Genomic DNA, 19423 nt, shown 5'->3' on the forward strand with positions numbered 1-19423 from the left:
CGCCTCTCTGTATGCGCAGAGCAATTCGGGAAGATGCTTCTCTGAACACCGTGTGTAGGTGTAGAGTGTGTGTAAATACCAACTGATGAGCTAAACCTCTGATTGACCTTTAACTACTTGGTAACTGATTCTCTCCGGTAATAAATATCTTCCGCAATTAATAGTCAATTGGTACTTAATTAATGAAGCAATAACAGTGGAACAGAACATTGTCACAGGATAATGGTCTCCCGCAGCCATTATACTGTAGCTGTCCTACTAAATCAAAATTAAGTGCGGTATTATGCGGGGAACGTGGAGCCTTGTCGTGCTGGCTGTCTTCCTGCTGCTGGCCCCAGCCCATCGCTGCCACAGGGTGCTCCCAGCACTCGTGTCCTCAGGCAGGCAAGGCAAAGAAGAGGCTCTGGTGTGAAACAGGCGGGTAATTGCAGCGAAGGTTAAGAGTACAGAACAAATGGAAGCTTTAAATAATCTTCCCTGAAGGTCTGGAGTAGCCACTCGGTACAGCTGCAGCTGCAAGGGGGGTGGATGCTGGGAGCCGTGGCTGTTAGCTACATGGGGAGCAAAAGCTCAGCTCACACTAAGCCGTTTAATAGCACAGACAGCATGGATCCTGTCTGCTCCTCTGTTCCCTCCTTCCTCATGTTGACCTTCTGCTCTGGCTGGCCAGAACGATGCATACTTCTCTGGCAAGTAGGGTTTTAAAGAGCGATGGAAAAGCCTTTTCCTCCAGGGAAGGGCTTTCTGGGAAGTGAGCGCGAGTCAGCTGTGCTGTAAAACATCCCCTCACTTGGTGCTGTGCCCTGTCCTTTCCTGAAGTGCAGGCTGTTGCATTAGAGGTGACTCCAAGCATGCGAACACTAGATTCCTTTTTTTGGAAAAAAAAAAAGTCCCATTTTTCTGTCTTGTCAGGTCTATTTAAGCATTTAATGAGGTGAGATAGTACCAATAAATTTATCACAGAACAATAACTCTGATGTGGGCCACAGCCTAATAAGCTTACATCCTTGGGATGGGAGGGCGATCCAGCTGGTGCTAGATTGCATCTGGTGTGATTGCTTTGCTCAGGTATTCCCGAGGTTGAACAAGGACTTTGGAGGTGCTGCTGCAACTCTGAGAGTGTTCACCGAGGCAGGCTGGAGCGGGTTTCCTGAATGTAAAGCTGGTGGCTGTCACCAGGCAGCGGGGGCACAGGGGACAAGACTCGTTCCTCCTATTTCCAGCCCCGCTTTATCCCATACCCCCTGTGTTGCTGCTCACTTGGAGCTTCCAGGAGGTCTCTGAGGATGCCTCAGGTGAAACACTCAGTGCTGACTTTCAGCTTGAGCTGATTTCTCCCTGGGGACCCATAGGAGCGGTGTCCTCTTCACTCAGCAACAGTGACATGTTCAGGCAGGCTCAGCGTGTAGGCTGTCATTTCACCTGGCTCCTTTTGATGCCCAAGTTGCACTGCAGCTCGGTGGCTTGTGGGTGCCCCTGCCTGCACACTGGAAGGCGGTGTGGGTGCACAACTGTACCCTGCTGTTCACTGTGACTGACCCCAAGAGTGATGGTTTTGGTAGCCGAGCCCTGTGATGGAGCTGAGGATCCCTGGGCAGCTAGCTCAGACATTGTGGTCCTGATGGTTCTGCTGCATCCAGCCTCAGAAGAGATTTTTACAGTGTGTTGCAAAGTATAGAGAGGTTTTGTACTTTGGCTGTGTTGAATGTCTCCTGAATGAATAACCTGACAGATTTTTTTTTTTTTATTTTTTTTTTTTTAAATCCCACTCACTACTTGCAAATCTGTTTGCAAGCAGCTTGGTTTCTCGGAGGAGGACTTGGAACCATCAGCTGGCTCCTGCATCCCATTTACTGAAGCATCCCTTCCCGTGACTGGCTTTGGCAATGCCTTTTCTCTTGATCAGAATGGGCTTTTTTGGGTGGAGAGAGCAGGAAAAGCTGAGTTTAAAGCCACTTCATTCAGGGGCATCTGCAAGCTTAAGGCTTATGCTGACTCTGTGGCACACACATTCATGGCTGAAGCAAAAGTTGTGTTGAAGTTAGAAATAATCGCCTCTGCCTTTGCATCTGTCTCAGGATTTTAATTGCATGTGTAATCTGATATTGCCCGTTCAGCAGGGGCAAGCACAAAGTAGTAGCTAAATCATCTATCTTTACATGGGTCCTATATATTATAGTGCTATACAGGAGGAAATCATAGGGAGTCTATCATGCTCCTGCTTTTTTTCCTAAGGCTGCGTATAATACGTAAGACATAAACTAAAAGTTGTCTGGTGCTGACACCCTCCGTGCTGGGGGAGAGGCGAGATTGGCATCCATGCTGCCCGTCAGCAGAATCTGGGCACGACAGCGGGCTCTGCTTACGCGGATCCCCTACAAATTCACTTTGTGTTCTTCTCTATTTATAGCTTTCCAATGCTAGCCCATCCTAAAACCCATCATACTTTTATAACTGGCCAGACACAAATCTAATTATCCCGAAAAGGGAGGGAGCAGAATGGAGAAAGCACACAGAAATTTCATCATCCAGCCTTGTGGAAATGTGCGTGATTCAGAGCCCCAGAGCCCTTGCTTTGCAGAGCACAGCTCGCCTTCAGAAGCGCGGCTTCCTTAAGGACACGTTTGTTGAGCCGCTTTTTTTTTTTCCCTGCTGTGTGCACTGTGCTGAGGAACATACTGCAAGTAGTTTATTACAGCTTTCTGTTTAGTTCTGCTGCAGTACAGTAGAAATAATGCAATCATGCCTTAGCTCCATATGGTCTCGGAGGCTGAGAAGCAGAACAACCTTTTGCTTTGCTTGTGTTCTCGCTGCCGGTGCTGGGGAATGCGATGGGGATCACGGGCTCTATCGTTCCCACCCCACCCTCCGCTGTGCCCGCTCCCCAAAGCGCCGAGGCACGCTGGTGGCATCCACTGGTGTGGCTGGAGAAGAAACACTGTGCTTGGAAAACAGCCACCATTCAGCTAAATATTTGTGTTTGTGTGTGTGGGCTCCATATTGAAGAGAGCAGGCGCGATGCTGTAGCCTCTCTAGCGCAGCAGGTCAGAGCATCCGAGCCAAGGATGCCTGCCTGGTCCAAAACACGCGAGTGCCTTCCCTCGTGCTGCAGAAAATAACCTCATGCTGCCTGTTAGCTTTAATCGCTGTGGCCTTTGAAGGTGCTTTTACCCTGTGATCTCATCTAGGACTGTGCGAAATTAGGGGTTGTCTCCTGGACTTGGGAGTCGTGGGTGTGATGGGACCTTCGCAAGGAGCAGCGTGGTGGTAGCTGCCAAGGGTCACCATGCCGGGTGGCGAATGAGTTGGGCGTGAGGACAGCAGGCTACAGAAATTCCATGCAGGGTGCTGGGTGCCAGCTCTACCCAGAGCATCCTGGCATGCATCTGATGCTTGGGTTTATTATTAGAGCAAGCTGCTCCAAATAAGTCCAGGGATAACTCACTCCTCAGCCCAGGGAATCTGTGTTTCAGCTAAATAAAGAATTTAACAGTTCTTTGAACAAAGGGTTGAAAAGTGCGAGTCCAGTCAGGTAAGAAGTGATTCAGTATGCAAAAATGCCTGAAATGCTGGGTTTACTGGGCTGTAGAGGTCGTGAACTCTGCTAAATTCTTCCAGCCTCTGGTTCTGGAGTTCCATGAAGCAAACCTGGGGGAGAAGGAAAACATTCCCAGTGCCCCTGTGGCTCTGCAGAGCTGCAGCAGCAAATGTTTCCAATTACTACATGGAGTTTGCATACACTGGGTTATTCCACCCAGCGCCGGAGGGTCTGAATTTCCTCACTACTGTGGATAGAGTCTGTCAGCCAACATCTACATTCATATAAAAACATAAAATCCAGCTTTGTCTTTCATCATAAAAAATAAACTCTATCCTGCAGAAGAGATGAACAGAGGGAAAGTGAGTGGTGCAGGGGGGCAGGGATGCGGGGCATGCTCAGGACAGCAACCCCTCTGCGGGGAGCTGGGGGGGGGGGGGGGCAGGGGGAGGGGGGAGGCATGGCACTGCACAGCCAGGGACGGGTGCAGGGAGCTGTTCCATGCATATAAAACAGCTTGTCTGACTTGCTGCCTTTGAGAGAAAAATGGGACAGAACAGCTCTAACGGTTTCTAAAAGCTACTGAAGCCCAACTCCGCACCATGCGGTTTTCCCCGAGAGGACAGAGCAGTGAACGGTGTGTGGTAGGTGTCCGTCGCACTGTTTAAATACAGTGCTGTGGGGCATGGGCGGTGTTTAGAGAGACCTTGAGGAAAGGCATGGGGGAACAGCTTGAAATACCAGGAAAGCTTTTGCACAAAGATGGAAAGCAGCATGAGAAAGTGACCGTTGCCCATGGAGCTGTGCAGATGGACGAGACCAATCAGCCCAGCTACGACAGTGGTATCGTGCACGTGAAAAATAAGCGAGCTTCGCCTGGGACATGTCAGAGGTGGGGGAGTCTATCCAAGCATTTGAGCAGAGCAGTCCAGCCCTTGGGATGCTGCTTGTCTAAACTCTCTGCAACCCACAGCTATAATTAGGCTGCACGGCGGGTATTTATAACCCTTCCTGAGTGCTCCGATCATGTTTAAAATGTCTAAGTGCAGAGTCATCAGTGAGGAGCATAGAAACTGGTGTCAGAGAGGTAAAGCTCGCCAAAGTAGCTGGTGTGGTGCAGCAGGGTGCCTGGTGCACACAAGTCTGACCTGGCTGTCCTGGGCTGGGGGAAGATATGCTGCAGCCCTCGGGCGCTGATCACCACTCTTGCAAGCTTGAGGCAGGATTGGACCCGATACGTGCTTAGATGGAGACTTGCAAGGGAAAGCGGGCGCACTTGAGGGAACAATGTCGCTTGCGGAGTAGGAAGCGTGGTGCTGGTGATCAACCAGCATTTTGCATGGTGCCTGGGTGCAGGACTGACTTTGTGACGGTGTCCCTCAGCAGAGTAGCAAAATTTGGGATGTCAGTACTGAAGTTCCTTAAATCTATGGCTTCTTGATACCCAAGAGGAGTCCACTGCTTAGAAAACACTCGTGCTGTTGGCATCACAGCGGTTTTCACCCTCCTGAAGGGGCTTGTGCTTGATTTCCATTCCGCTTTCCACCAAAGCCTGTGAAGTCAGGAGCAGGAGGGTCTCGAGGGGAGTCTGTGTCTAGTTAGGGAATGGAAAAAGTGCTGACAGATGGGGAAAGGGGCTGAATGATCCTCCACGAGACAGAGAAGCTTTGGGAGGCTGTCAGACTGCTGACTCCCATTTTCCTCGCTTTGCTACTCAGCAGAGCAGGAGAGTGGGCTGTTGAGAGCTGGCTTAATAGGAGAAGTAAGTTACTAGCAACTTTAGGAGCCTAAAAAATAAACGCCAAAAAACCTGCAGGATGCTTATTTGCCTCCAGTAAGGGTTTTCTGGTAGGCACATTGACAAAATGCATGTAGACAATATTCAGTTTTTTACTGAAAAGTGGGAAGGTAGGGGTGAGCAATGGCGAAAGGAATGCCACCTGGCCCAGAAAGTGGGCAGGCACTCGTGCTGGGGGGGGAGGTGAAGCCAGCTGTGGGGTGGCAGCCCCCGCTCTGCTGGCACAGCCTGTCTGTGGGATGGGAGCACCCTTCGGGGACCGACTGCTCGGTGATGCTCAGGCGAGGGCCGGCGGCTGGCGGGCGCTCCTCAAGGCACGCTCCCTGCTGCGCTGCTAAATGCCCTGCGTATGGATGAGTGTTTCTTTAAAACCTCTAAGAGTAAGCAGCAGCAGAAGAGATCCTTGGCTGCTTGACAACCTAAATGTGGTAGAAATGCCATATGTTTCTGGCTTTAACCCTCTACAGAACGCCCCATTTTCTCCATGTTTTGATTTTATTTCATTTTTTTCCCACATCAGACTTAAGCAACTCTTCCCATCAGCCCCGTGGCTGGTGGGGAGTGCTCTCCTCTCTAGCCTTTTGTTGCTGAAGCAAATTAAGCAGTGTCTCGGCTCCCTTGCCTTCCCACTTGCTGCCAAGTAAATCCCACAACTTTCTTGGGTGACGACATACATTTGCAATGGTGTTCTACAAAAGCTCCCCACCAAACCAGAGCTGTCTGGCATCCGTAACAAGCTTATCAAAGGGTTTCTTTGCAGGGAGATCTGAGCCCTCCAGGTTTTGATTCATAGCAGGTGAAGGCAGAATGTGCTGAAGCCTGATTGAAATGTGCGAGGTCAACAAAATAGAGCAGAGAGTGCACAATAATTGGGGAAGAAGCAGCAGCCTTGCTTTCTGCATGTGTTCCTGTGATCCCTCAACTGTAATCTCCCATTTCCAAAGGGAAGCCTGTCTTGCATACTTTATTGTAGTGTTCATTTGCACAGGAGGTCTCTTTTTGCAGAAAAGGGAGAAAACACAGAACTAAAACCATCACTGACTTTATTCTCCTGTGTCCTTACATATCCAAAAAGGAAGGCATCTCAAGAGAGGTGGTGGGCAGAGGTATGGTACCTGGCTTTCATTTTAAGGCATCTTGCTTCTCCCAGAATTTGAACATTTTTGCTTACCAAAGTGCTGGTATTTACTGCAGATCAGCAGATCCATGGATGAGGAAGGCAGGGGTTTTCTGTGCTCTTTTGGAAGTTAAAAATCCCTTGAAGGATGAGGCAACAGGGCTGAAATAGCTGGGCTCCCTAAGGCAAAACATATTCACTAGCACAGATTCTTAGCTTGGCTTGGGAGAGTTTACAATTTTGGGCATCTCTGGCCTTTCTCAGAGATTTGGGGAAGAGGTAGGAGGAGTTTAAGTACACCTTTTCCCCAAAGGCTGTAACACTGTTGGAAGCGCTCTGTTCCCTAACATCTGCGCGACTTAAAACCTTCCTTTGCTTTTGAGTGTGTGTTTGGGGGGTTTCCCTTCTCTTCTGCATTCTGTCTCTGAAAGGGGAATAGATTTAAAAAAAAAAATGTATGGAAGGGGGAAGAAATCTGTCCCCTTTTCCCTCCTTCCCATCTGTTCTTTAATCACCAGCTGTTTGTCCTTAAGCTTGGATTACAAGCTCTCCATCAGCCTGTTCGGTACACCACCCTGTGCAGTGGGGCCTTTGCATCCCACATGCCGCATTACATGTGCATTGCCAGCCAAAGGGCCACGTCAATGAAAATCTGGGAGAGATTTTGAGCCCATTGCTGTGTCTCCTGCAGAAATGTTAATTTCTTCTCTCTGCATGCTCCTGCTTGAGGTGCCTCTGCTGGAAATGCCCATGTCATGGGGTGCTGGTCTATGCATCTCGCCCCAGGATGCAAGTGTTGGAGGTCACTGTCTTTCCTTCTTGCAGTAAGAGCGATAAGCTGTCAGCCCTTACACACATGTAGTAAATACTGGCTGTTATGGCAGTGCGTTATTTACTCCGCACCAGGGAGCAGATAAATAAGGCTAAGTTTCAGGCCCACGGCTGTGAGTGATGCCCGGCCAGGAGCCTGAGAGCCGGCATCCCCTCGCCTGCCTTCCCAGGGCTGGGCTGCGGAGGCTGAGAGGGGCTTTGTGCCGCACAGCTGCTCCCCGTGCGCCTTCCCATCTGGGGCGTCTGACTCGCGAACGGAGCTGTGACAAGCAAAGGAGCTAATGGTGCCTGATGGAGTAAGAAGCCAAGAGTGACGCTGGGTTTTTAGGACGGGTGCCAGCTCTGCCTCCATCTAGAAGAGCTGTAGGAGAAGTCAGCATAAAACCTAGGGATTGCTTAACAAGCTCTTTAGTGCTACTGAATGTGCTGAGCTCATCCAGGGAAGCTGTGGGTGCCAAGTCTTACTGATGGACTTAATGCTGTAGGATGGGGAGCCGTTGGTCCACTCCTTCTGCTTCCCGTCTTACTCCGGGGAAAAGCTTGCTGGCCTAGCGGCCAGCCTTGTGCTGACAGAATGGCTACCCTAGACTGGGGAAGCAGCATTACTTTGCTTCCCATCTCCCTGGATGCTTGCTGCTTGCAGACCAGCTCTGAGTGCAGGGACGAAGCAACTCCATCCTTGGCACCACCTGCGCTCTGCCAGGTTTATGGTTCAGACCCCTGGCCGGTGATGGCAGCAGCAAGAAGGATGCGGCTGCCTGAAGACATAGCTACTGGAACCTAATTATCACCAAATCGGATCACTACCTCACTGCAGCCACCAGCCTGATTAACAAACATCCCCTGCCAGATGAGAGCTCCCTCCGTAACCCACACGGAGAGCCTCTGTGCTCCACAACAAAGGAGGTGGAGGTTTAAAGAGGTGATGTCTCTCTGTGCATGTGGCGAATAAGCGCCTGCTAGATCATCATTAGTGATACCAGTATCAAATGTAAACTATTCTTAGACACCTGTGTCAATCGGGGAGGACAAGAAACCAGCAGAAATCCAGGGCTGCCAAACAGAGCATCCAAAATATTTTTATAGATTAGTCTGACTTCTTTTTTCAGAGCAGGGAAAGTTCAAAGGAAAGCAGGGCATGGTAAGCAGCCTGGTACAGAAAGTGGGGAATTGATTGATATAGCTCTGAGTTCATACTTGTACAATAAAAAAAAAAAAAAAAAATCAAGAGGGAAGATGGGACTAAGGTTTTTGGGGCACAGCTTGCAGCAGAAGCATGGCGGGGTTCTCGCTGGTACAGCTGCTGGAGGTGGGATAGACATTGCTCCTGTGTGGGACACCTGGGCAGGTGCTGGACATGGTATTGGATATGTTCAGGTGTGAGAAGGGGAGGAGAGGAGAAATGGGCTCCCCTCGTCTAAATCAAACCAGAAAGGAGTGGTTAGAGGTGGTGGCCAGGGTTGGTTAGTTCTGCTGGACTGAATGCTGGCGAGCTTGGTGTGTGGCTTTAGGCAGGACAGGGTCTGATACAGCCCCGTCCAGCTCTGATGCTGAAGTGAATCTCTGGAATAAGGGAAAATCCTTGTTATCTGAGGCATGCTTACAGCTTGCGCCGTGACCACAGGGTCACCTGCCTCCCTGAGCTTCAGGCAAAGTCTGTGAACAGTGGCTTTAAAATGGGGTCTTTTCATCTCAGATTTCCTGGGAAACCCAACCATGCAAGTGCAAGGAGCTGTTTGGAGTCAGGAGGGCCCTATGTACATTGGTTAATGCATCACCAGCAAACGGAAGCCTCATTACACAAGAGCTAATAATTTACAAGCTATACATTTAGATGTGTGGCTTTAAGTTCCTTACTTCATGCCCCAAGTATGTGCATGGGATTCCTGGCTCTAGCATGGTGTTGCTGGTTCACTCTTTGTCCCCCTTTGCAGAAGAGATTGGCCGTGCAATGTGTGGCAAAGCGTTGCATAGGCTCACTGCCTCTTTGGTGGTAGACATCAGTGTCCATCTCTGGAAAGAAAAATCATACTGCAGTGCAGCTGCAAGCATGGTGAATCTCCAGATGCTTCAGCTTTTAAAAGCATCTGTCCTTCTGCATATGTGAAAAAGGAGTGAATGAGTAGAAACCTCAGCCTTTGACCTGGAGCAGGGCTTTCAGATGTGATGCAGCAGAAGCCGAAAGCCTTAAACTCAACTTAAAGTGTGTGCTTGAACACCAAACTCATTGCTTCAAGGTGCAGGTTTTGCTCCTGACTCCTAAATCTTCGGGTTTAGGTATGCGGCAATGGGTCTGTTTGCCTTTGTGGGGCCAGAGTCGATGGCTGTGGCATTTCAGTGCCGCAGGCTCGGTCTCACCACTGTTAACGTTGCGCACGGTGCACGCTCCGCTCTGCCAAGGGTGGCCAGTGCCCTGCAGGAGGGGCTCAGCAGACCCTCTGCCCTGCCAGCTCCCCTGGCCTCCTCCTTCCTTCCCTGCTCCCCTCCTGTGCCTCTGAGCTCAGGCCCTGGGTTCCCCTCTGAATTTCCCCTTCGAAGCAGCTATTGATTTTCCTGACTAATGCACTGGGCTCCATTGTGCACCACACACCAAACAAAACAAAGAGAACTCAATCAGCCACTTAAAAAAAAAAAAAAAATCAAACAAAACCCACTGGCTTCCCATTACAGGCTGGGCAGATCATGCAGTTATAACTTGAAAGGGTTCCCATTGACCCACAGCACTCAGTTAAAATGAAGGTAGCAGTGCAAATACAGGCTGGCGATGCAGGCTCAGGAGAGTTCTTTCCTTACATAAGAAATTTTGCTTTTTCTTTCTTGTTACCTGAACAAAATGCTGCTCTCCTCCACTCTGTGTAGCGTTATTCCAAGCGTACCAACTTTCAGCTCCCTTTTCCCTTAGCTAATAAGTAATCGTGAGGAGGTTTGTGGCCTTGTTTGTTTATATTTGGCCCAGAAAATGCTTTTTTTCCCTCTCCTCCTCCCCTTTCTTCTTTCAGTGAAATGCTTTCTGAGATTTATTTGTAAGCCTGTAAATACAGAGTAAATAGCTTTAATTTAATTTACTGGGCTACTGTAAGAAACTGTATCTGCAAGCAGGAATTCTATCAGCCTCTGCTCGGGAGAGAAGTGTGGATGCTGGATGCATAAATCTTCCCCCCCCTCCCCAAAGGAAGAAGCTGTTTCCTTGCCTTCTGCTGCTTTCTTCTAGGGGCTGCAGGAGCTTTGCTCGCAGGATGCTCTGAGCGCAGGTCAGATGCTCGGTGCCAAATGTGACACACGGCCTCTTTGACCCTGCGAAATGGAAGCTCGTGAGCTGGTCCTTCATGAGGCCCATGCAGTCGCCCCCCCGGCTTGCTTTGAGATGACAGAGGCAGGGAGGGCATTTTCTGCCTCCTGCCAGCCTGCGCTCCAAAAGACGTTGTTTCCCTATTTTCTCACAACTCTTGGAGGCTTCCTGGTTTCTGGAAAGTACTTGGCAGACAGTGCTCGGTGCCTGACTATTGCTATAAACGGTGTCTCTACAGAGATGTGACTGAGGTGCAGTTTTATGAATGGGGAATATCAGTGGCATATGGGAAGAAATGCTGAGCCTAAAATGTTCATGAGAAAAAAAGGGATAGGATGCGAGCTGACATTCAGCAATGGCTGGAATGAATGAGGCTCCCGCCTTACCTTCGGTCTGGATGGGTGCCTGGGTGCTTACAGAGCCTGGCTTTAAGGGACAGCTCTTTTGGTCTGTAGCTTACTACTGCTGCTACATAACAGAGCTGCTCCCCAAAGCTGTCTAAAGCTCGTGGTTTGCCAAAGGAGGGGGTCGGTACCAGGAATCGGGGTAGCAGCACACCTTCCCAGCCCTCTAGCCTGGGGCAGGTGCTTTGCTGGCTTCCCCAGCCCTCCACCCCGGGGCTGTGGCAGGTAAAACTGACACAGCAGCCATGCGCATCGCCCCCTGCTCATCTCAAGCAACATAACAGGGAATTGCAACCAAGGTATATAATTTTTTTTAATCCACATTCCCAGGGCCAACATATGCAATAGCTGGTGGTGGGGTTTCCGTGTGACCTGAACAGCTGCCTGTCCTGTACGCAGGAGCAGCAGCAACACAATCCCAGCTGCTTTTGGAAAGATGGGGCCCATGATGGAATGAGACAGCTATGCCGCTTCATCTCCCAGTTTCCAGCTCTGTCCTGTCTACTTCCCCTCCCTCCCAGCCCTGGGTCCGTGGGGAGAAGCTGCTCATCCCAGTGGACCTCTGTAAGGTCAGAGTGCTCCATGGCCAGGAGCCCAGGGCAGAACGGGTGGGAATGCAGGCAAAGCTGTCAGCCTCAGCATGTTAGCCGAGATAAATCCTGGATAAATGAGTCACTGATGCAGGAGGCTTGTCACGCCTCTGTTTTGCTCCCGTAACAGGGGTTGGCACTCTCCCAGTTATTCCAGTGCTGCTTGTGCTCCCTAGCTCATGTGCAGGACTGAAGCGCTGCTCCCAGCTTGCTCATCACCCAGAGCTGAGGGGGTGGCTGCGCTGCCTGAGCGCATACGCGTGGCTTTACACTTCCAGTGATGAGATTTGCTAGCTGAGATTTCTTATTTTGCATCAATTTGTGAGGAGGTTACCCCTGCACACACCTCTTTTATTTTGTTAGCTGCCTCAGTTAAGTCTGACAGCTTATTTAGAAGGGGCTGGTGGCCGGAGGTAGAATTCAAAACCAAATAACTTTCACCTGACATGACGGTGCGAGAGATTGCGCAAATCCTAGGCGATGCTCGCTGACGTGACAGTGGCAATAGGAGTTTTGTCCTCATTAGTTTTTCCTAACAGAAAGATTTCTAGCTCTGCCCAGCCCTTGCCGTGCAGCAGTGGGAACAGCCTTCACAGCACCTTGCTGCTCTGCACCCGGCCGCTGCTGTTGGGGGGGTCTCAGGAGCGCTGGCACCATTCTGCCCCCAGCCCTCCCCTCCCCAGCCAGCTGCGCTGGTGCTGGCCTACATCAGCCTTGTTTCTGCATCTACAGGAGGGGTTTTGCCCCTGTGTTGCAAGCAATTAGCATGAGGATGAACCCACGTCTGGTCTGGGGAGAGAGGAAGAAGGGATGGCGGTTGTCTTGCCTTTTTGCTGCTTAGCATAGGTCTAAGAGTTATGGTGAGTGTTGTTCTCTTCTGTGCTCATAGCAACTTCTAAATTAATTTTACTTCCTTTTAATCTGAGGTATTTGCAGTTCCCATGTGAGTTTTTCTCTCCAGCTCTGATCTCAATTACCTTGTTATGATCGGAGTGTGTGTGGTGGCAGGGGAAGAGGAGGAGTAAATCCTGCCACTGCGGAAGCTGTGCTGTGGGCTGGGCTTTATGGCAATGGGAGCGCAGAGGCTGATCTGCCTGGGCTCTGGAGGGGGTTAAGGGGGGCGCCCCTATTTCATACAGCTCATCTCTTGGGCAGTCCATCTGACGATGCATCTGCCTGCTTATGACCACTTACCTGACTTAAAATCAAGTCATTTTGCAAATTCCATCTCCCTCCCTTATTTAAGCCTTGGGATATGGAACTCTCAGGGAATGGAGGAACCCCTTTCTCCATCCTTTCCCTCTCCCAGGCTGCAGCAAACAAATGCCTTGGGGCAGCTGCTGAAGGTCCATGGAGAAAAACCACCTGCCTCCCTGGGAGCTGAAGCTGATGACACACTTCTCCTGCTGGGGTGCAAGCGGGCTCCCATTTTTCCTAATTAGTCATGATGTCTTGCCCATCACAGGAATAAATAGCAAGCTTTCCCTAAGGATGTGAGATGAGAAGCACTATTTATCGTTGCTCTCAGAGGAAGCTGACAACATGACAGGTGAAATATCAGGAATAATTAAGAAAAATAAGGGCTTATGTACTTTATTGCACCAACAGCAGGGATGTATTGCCAGTGACTGGTGCATCCTTATGTATGCCCCCATCTTGCCATCAGCATTAGAAAACACAAAATATTGTATTTTCTGGACCATGCTCCTGTGCTTGTGCAGTGCCTCTTGCCCGGGGCCCTTGGTGGCTGTCGACCATCCCAGCGGGCGCCCAGGGGTGCTCATCGCTCCCGGGCTTAGGGGCTTCAATGAACCAGAAACACCTGCCTGGTGCCCCGGTGGCGGGGTTCCACCTGCGGGCAGCTGTCCTGGCCCTGAGACACGAATGTGTGCTTGGTAACTACTATTGTCAGTGAGATCTTTGTCTAGGAGAGAGGAAGGAAAAAAACCCATCAGAACAAACAGTAACCTGTTGGGGATTTTAGATTTTTTTTTGCATTGCTGACCTCAGGAAGGTGGTTGGGAAGCAGACCCCACTGAGATGTGCTGTCTGAAGGGGCTGTGGCTGGGCTTGCCACCCACCGTCTGCCTGGGTGGTGTGAGCTCTTGGCTACATCAGGGAGAGCATCCCCTGGCTTCGACCCAGAGCTTGTTGTACCACCCCTGCTGGAATCGATGATGGATGACGCACCAGGGAAGGGGAGCGGCACCGGTGCCCTGGTTTTCCATTATAGCCTTAGCCATGCTCCTGTGTCTGCTTAGGCTAGTGCTGGGTTCTGTAGCCTTGTTGGGAATTAAGGAAAAGCTCTGGCCCGCCTGCACTGGGAGATGTGTTTGCTTATGAAGCAGGACAGCTGGGGAGCTCAGGAACTGTATCTACTCAAACAATGTGAAAATCTGATTACAGCAAGTGTCACTGGGCATCACTTAACTCTTCCTCTGCAACCCCAGCCTTGCCTGACAGGCATAATAGATCTCCTGGATACATCTTGTGCTGAAAGAAAATGCCTGGTCAAAAGCGCTTAAAATCCCTCAAGTTTCAAGTTTGCTAATCGTGTCTCTCGTTCGCTGGCTCCGTGTGCTTTTGGGGCCGGCCAGCCGACATTAAGCCTCATTAAGACTGTGCTGAAGTGTTGCCAGACGTAGTAAAATGCTTTTTTTTTTTTTTTTTTTTTTTTTAAGGCATTGAGGAGAAAAGCAATTGTACGTCGTGGCCCTCATCTCGTCCCCTTTGACCATGTGCTCTGAGTGCTCGCTGGCACTTTCTAGGAGGCTTGTGAAAAGGACCCTTTGTCAGGGGGAGGAGGAAGCCAGCAGCAAACAACTCCCTAACCATGAAATGCTGCTCTTGGGGCACTTATATTTAGCTCCCTTGCAGCACTGTCCCTTGAATTTATACTCACCCTTTTGTTCCTTTTAGCTACCAGAGCTGAGGGTCTACTAGGAAAGGATAGCAGTGAGGAGCAGGCAGCTGCTTCTTGCAGAGGTGAAGGTATTTTTAACACAATGCCTGAGAAAAGGGAATTTGTTTCTTCCAACCTTCAGTCAAAATCAGTGCTGCGAAGGACCGCTGAAGGAAAGCAAAGCCCCTGCACTTGTACCTGTAAAAGCATTGCATGCAGCAGTGGAAGCAAAATCACACACAAAAGCTGGAAAGATGGTTGGGAAACAAATGTAGGAGTTCATCCTGGCTTGGTGGCCTGCGATGACTCACTCCCGAAGGCAAGGTGCTGCGAGGGAGGCAGGTGAGCCACATGCATTAACGTAAAACATGCAGGGTGGCCAGGATCCCAGCCCAGCGAAAGGAGAGGGTGAGGGCTGAGTCACAACGAGAGCCAGGTCCCTGCCAAAATTAAGACTAGGGTTTTTTTTTTCTTTTAAATATTTATAGAGCGTTGGAGTACATTGTGCATTCTCTGAGGCTTTGGAATAGGAAAAAAATGTCCAGAGCAGGTGTTGCATCTTCTGCGAGATGCTACTACAGAGCCTGACCTTGAGGATTTCTCACCTTCGCTTTCTTTTGACTCATGGACCCATCGGTGTCAGCTCTGTGGCACATTCCCCATGGATGGGGCTGGCAGGGAGGCAATGATCATCAGTGGTCTCTGCTCAGCCCGGGGTCTTACTGTTGAGCACAGGTGGGGAGCGGGGTCTGCAAGGTGTGGGACGTGCCAGGTAAAGGGCAGTAGCAGGGACCCAGCAATCATGCTCCCGATGGAGCAGATGCAGCTCTTGGGATGCTGGCTTTGCCCCCCCACTCCTGGTCCTGCACAAGCAGCTCCTGGAGCATCGCCATGAGAAGCATTGCTCGCCAGCCCTTCTTCACCAGTGCAGTCCTGCTGCTGGGTATGTTCTCACAACTTACCTGTCCTGAGAAGGAAAAGCTTTTTTTTTTTTCTCCCCCTTCTCTATCTTTAAAACATTTGCTTTCTTTATCAATAGCCGGCTGGTATCAAGTCCAACAAGTCTTGAGTTTAACTGTGCGATTCCTCAATTCTCCAAGCAAATACACCCAGATAAGACCCAGACCTTTGAAGCCAATTGTAATTTAGTACAGCTTAAACTGTAAACATCAAAGAATGGCAAAGGAAATATGATCAAAGCCATTGATTTTTTCGTAGTGGCACAGCGTCTTTTTGAATAATTCCCAATAATGAGAAAATGTGAGAAAACTGAAACCTGTTTGCAGATATTGTAAGCATAAATGGTCAAATAAATAATTAGCAAGCTATTTGTTTAAGCTCTGCATGTGAAAAAGCAAGAAGATCCTTGATTTCAAGTAAAAATGCTAGACTAAGCTTCTTGAGTAAAATGGGGGTGGGAAATACAATCACTCTGGACAAAGTGGAAGATGGATTTCTTCCACTGGAAGAGCAGGATGCTTACTGTGGAGAACAAACAACTTTTTCCAAACTCCATCAGTTTAGCCCTATGCATTTTCCATTGTGCAGCTTGCATTTCTTTTCTGGTCTGTGGATTAATTTTAGAGCAGTAATGAGCTGGCCTGATGTCACATTTAGATCGTGGAGAGGGACTGAGGTGTTGCTGAGAGCAATTGCACATCCAGTGCTTGTTTAAAGTTGTAGAAAAGTTGTTTCTACTGGCGGGAGCCTGACCTCGGTAGCACCGATGGTTTCTAGATGTCCTGCTGTTACATTAATCCTGCCCCAAGACCCTTCCCCCCGTGCCGTGGCGAAAGGGAGGTGGAGGCGTGAAGGAGCGCGGCGTTCTGCGTGCCTGCCCCTGGTGCTGTGCGCTCGGGCAGCAGCGGCTGGCTGACCCTCTGGTGCAGGTGGCGTGGGAAGCAAAAGCCAGCACAATGTTAGTGGTAAGCAGTGCTCTTTGAAATACTTCTTCCTAATGAGAGCATCCTAGGAAGCGAGGATTTGGCCGTTTGTGTTTGTAGTTGGATTTGTTTAATATGGGCTGTCTGTGGTGCCATAACAGAAGATACTTTTAAGGCGCCGTTAAGTGTTGTGCTGACTCTCTCTTTACATTTTGAAAGGGCAAAGTACACCAGTGAAGAGGTTTCAAGAAATAGAAGCAATTTGTTGCCGCTTCCCTGTGAGTGCATGGAGATGAGATGCTCCTGTTCGTGCTGAGCTAGGCACGGCATGTCTCGCACTGTCCCTTCACTTTCCTATGCGTGCTGGAAGCGGCCAGTGGCTGCCAGCTTTGCTCCCACCAGTCAGCTGTATGGACACACCACCTACCCCATGGAGCAAGCCTTGCCCCTGCCCTGTCCTCCGAATTGTGCCTCGCTGTGCTTCTGCCGAAGGAAATTGGTTCCGATGTGCACTGCAAGGTTCTGATTGTCTGCCTTTGTGCGTAGTCTAATCTTTGGGTTTGTTAAGGAAAAAAGCTCTGCCCTGGGGTCCTACCTGGGCTGTGTGAGGGCACACAGACCCCAGCCCCTGCATGCTTGCTTCCCTCCTGGCCACCGCTGTTGTGTGCTGCTCCGTGTTACTGGCTCCCCCAGCACAGCAGCTCCTGCTCCGTGGTCGAGAGCACAGATCCTACCTGTGGGTTTCACAGGAAGAGTGAAGCTTCTGTTTTAATTTCTGTTAGGCCCAGGAGAATGACTTTTGCTTCTAACCTAGAAACTGGCAGCGTAGGGCATCAGGCTTGTGTCACTCATGGTGCGATGCTCTGCAACACTGCAGCTGTGGCAGATGTAGGAATTAAGCGGTGCATGTGGGAATTATATACTGGAGGGCAAGAAAATGAGGTTTCTAGTTTCCCCAGTACATGGGATACCTGCCTGGTTACAAACCCTGCAAAGGCTTCTAGACTTTCAAATCTGCGTCCCTCCTGACAGGCACGTTCAGTGGGATGCTTGCCTACCCCCTGCAGAGACATCCTGCTCTCAAAATCCAGGTTTGTCTGGATTTTCTCATGCAGCTCCTCTGGCTTTCAGATGTTTGCATTTCAGTTGGGTCTCGTGGCTGCTGTTCAAAGTGCAAAAATAAGGTGGCCAAAAAATCAGGATGCAGTAGATAATGCTGCCTGTCACGTCGAGGCAATGCTGCCACTCAGGGCAGGAAGCCACCAGTTATTGTTAATGCCAGGAGCAGGCTCAAAGTGGATGTCCTCAAAACACAGCCGCGCTCTTCCCCGGCCCTTCAGACAGAAATGAAAAGGCTTTCATGTTCTGCAGGGGTGGAGAGCACAGTTTGTGATGACCTGGCTCCGGCTGGTATTTGAAAGGTCACTTTGAGTACGACGCTATCTGAGCCCATTGATTTAAAAAAAAAAAAAAAAAAAAAAAAAGCCCCAGTGCTGTACGGAGGGGGAAAGCGGGGGAGAGGAAGCGAAAATAGCTCTGGCGACAGTCATTGTTTAAAACCAACAAAGAGGCACTGAAAGGCTCCCCGCTCGCCGCTGTCAATAGCCACGGCAAGGGCACCGGCTGGCACGGCTGCGGCTGCTCTGTGCCGGGAGAGGAGCCCAGTGGAGGCTCCTGCTGCTGCGGGCAAGCTCATGGCAGAGCTGGGAGGATGGAGAGGGCATGGCAGGATCAGCAGCGCCCGGCGATGGGGAGGGCTGGGTGCTCGGGGCCCCTCTGGAGAGCTGTGGCTGTCCCATGGGCCAGGGCTGGCCCCATCTAAACGGAAAGGGACGTATCCAGAAGGGACGTATGCCTGGATGGGCAGCACCCGCCAGCACCTGTCTAATGCTGCTGCTCCTGCTGGTGGGGCGCCGGGAGCCCAGCAGGTTCTCTGGGGTGAGGTGGGACCCAAACCAAAATGTAGTCTGAGGGGCTTCACCCCCCAGCCACAGCTGAATCGTTACCTTGAGAGCATCCAAGGCCAGGAAAGAAATGATTTGCCCTAAAGAGCTCAGCCCACTGTCAGCTGGTTTGTGAGCATTAGTGAATAATGAGGAGCAGAAGCAGCATTAGCCCTGCATCCGTGCAGTCATCTGTCACGTAACAAGGGAAGTATTGGCACATTGTCATGTTTCAAACGCTGCTGATCAATGTTTTTTTTAAAACAATAATAAAACCTCGCCCCGTGCGTGCCCAGAGGCACCACGCTGGCTGTGTGGTGGGGACCTGGCAGTGGCTGGGGCTGAGCAGCACCGCGCGGCAGGGGGTGGCAGGAGGGGCAGAGACCCTGCTCCTTTCCAGAGCCTTTGGAGTGCGTGGAACATGCATCACTGCCATTTTAAGAAGTCTGGCAGAGGAGCAAACTGCAAGCGTACCCTGTTAAAGGGTTGGTCTATCGCCTGTGTGTTGGTTCAGTCCTGGAAGGGCCATTTCTGCTCCCATCACAGAGCGCAGGAGCGACTGCCTCCTTGTCCCCATGAGCACCAGGGCTGGTCTTAAAGGGGAGGACAACGCTGCATCAGATAGATCGCTCCTCATCGGAGGTTACAGCCTTTGCAGCAGAAAGAAGTGGACAAAGCTGAGGGGAAAAGGGGGGGCTGCTCGTGAGCAGGGAAAGTTTCAGTGCTGGGGACCCAGGTGCAATGCCTTGTGTTGTCTTCATTTCTGTGAGGGACTGAACAAATTGCTCCCCAGCTCAGCACCCTCTCTGCAAGACGGGGACAGCATCATCTCGGAGATGCTCCGTGGGCGGTAAAGGCGTGGAACATCGCGGGTTGCTCTGCCGCCACTGCCATCTTGGGAATGGTTTGTGCACAGTGGGTGGGAGAAACTGAGCAACCGCCGTCTCCTTTGTTTGTAGCTTCATGATTAATCGCAGCGCGCAGCGGTAGATGATTCGGTGGTTGAGAGGGGAAAGGGAGAACTCAGACTAGGTTAGTCAGGAGGGAAAAAGTGAATTTTGCCCTGCCCAGCGGTGAGAAAAGGCAAGCTGCGTGGGGAAGGCGGAGGCAGTATCTCCTGGCTGGGGT

The 19423-nt window shown here is 50.6% G+C and overlaps 1 long non-coding RNA gene across 1 annotated transcript; it reads right to left on the reverse strand.

The window, feature by feature from the left end:
• Positions 1-6392: 6392 nt before the first annotated feature.
• On the reverse strand, positions 6393-10174 carry LOC119158291. The gene is made up of 3 exons (XR_005107825.1): positions 10109-10174; positions 9142-9297; positions 6393-6633 (listed from the first exon to the last, which is right to left on the reverse strand). It is a non-coding gene; the product is annotated as an uncharacterized LOC119158291 (long non-coding RNA).
• Positions 10175-19423: the final 9249 nt, after the last annotated feature.

The sequence above is a fragment of the Falco rusticolus genome, chromosome 16 (genome assembly GCF_015220075.1).
Source record: "Falco rusticolus isolate bFalRus1 chromosome 16, bFalRus1.pri, whole genome shotgun sequence".
Classification (NCBI taxonomy): domain Eukaryota; kingdom Metazoa; phylum Chordata; class Aves; order Falconiformes; family Falconidae; genus Falco; species Falco rusticolus.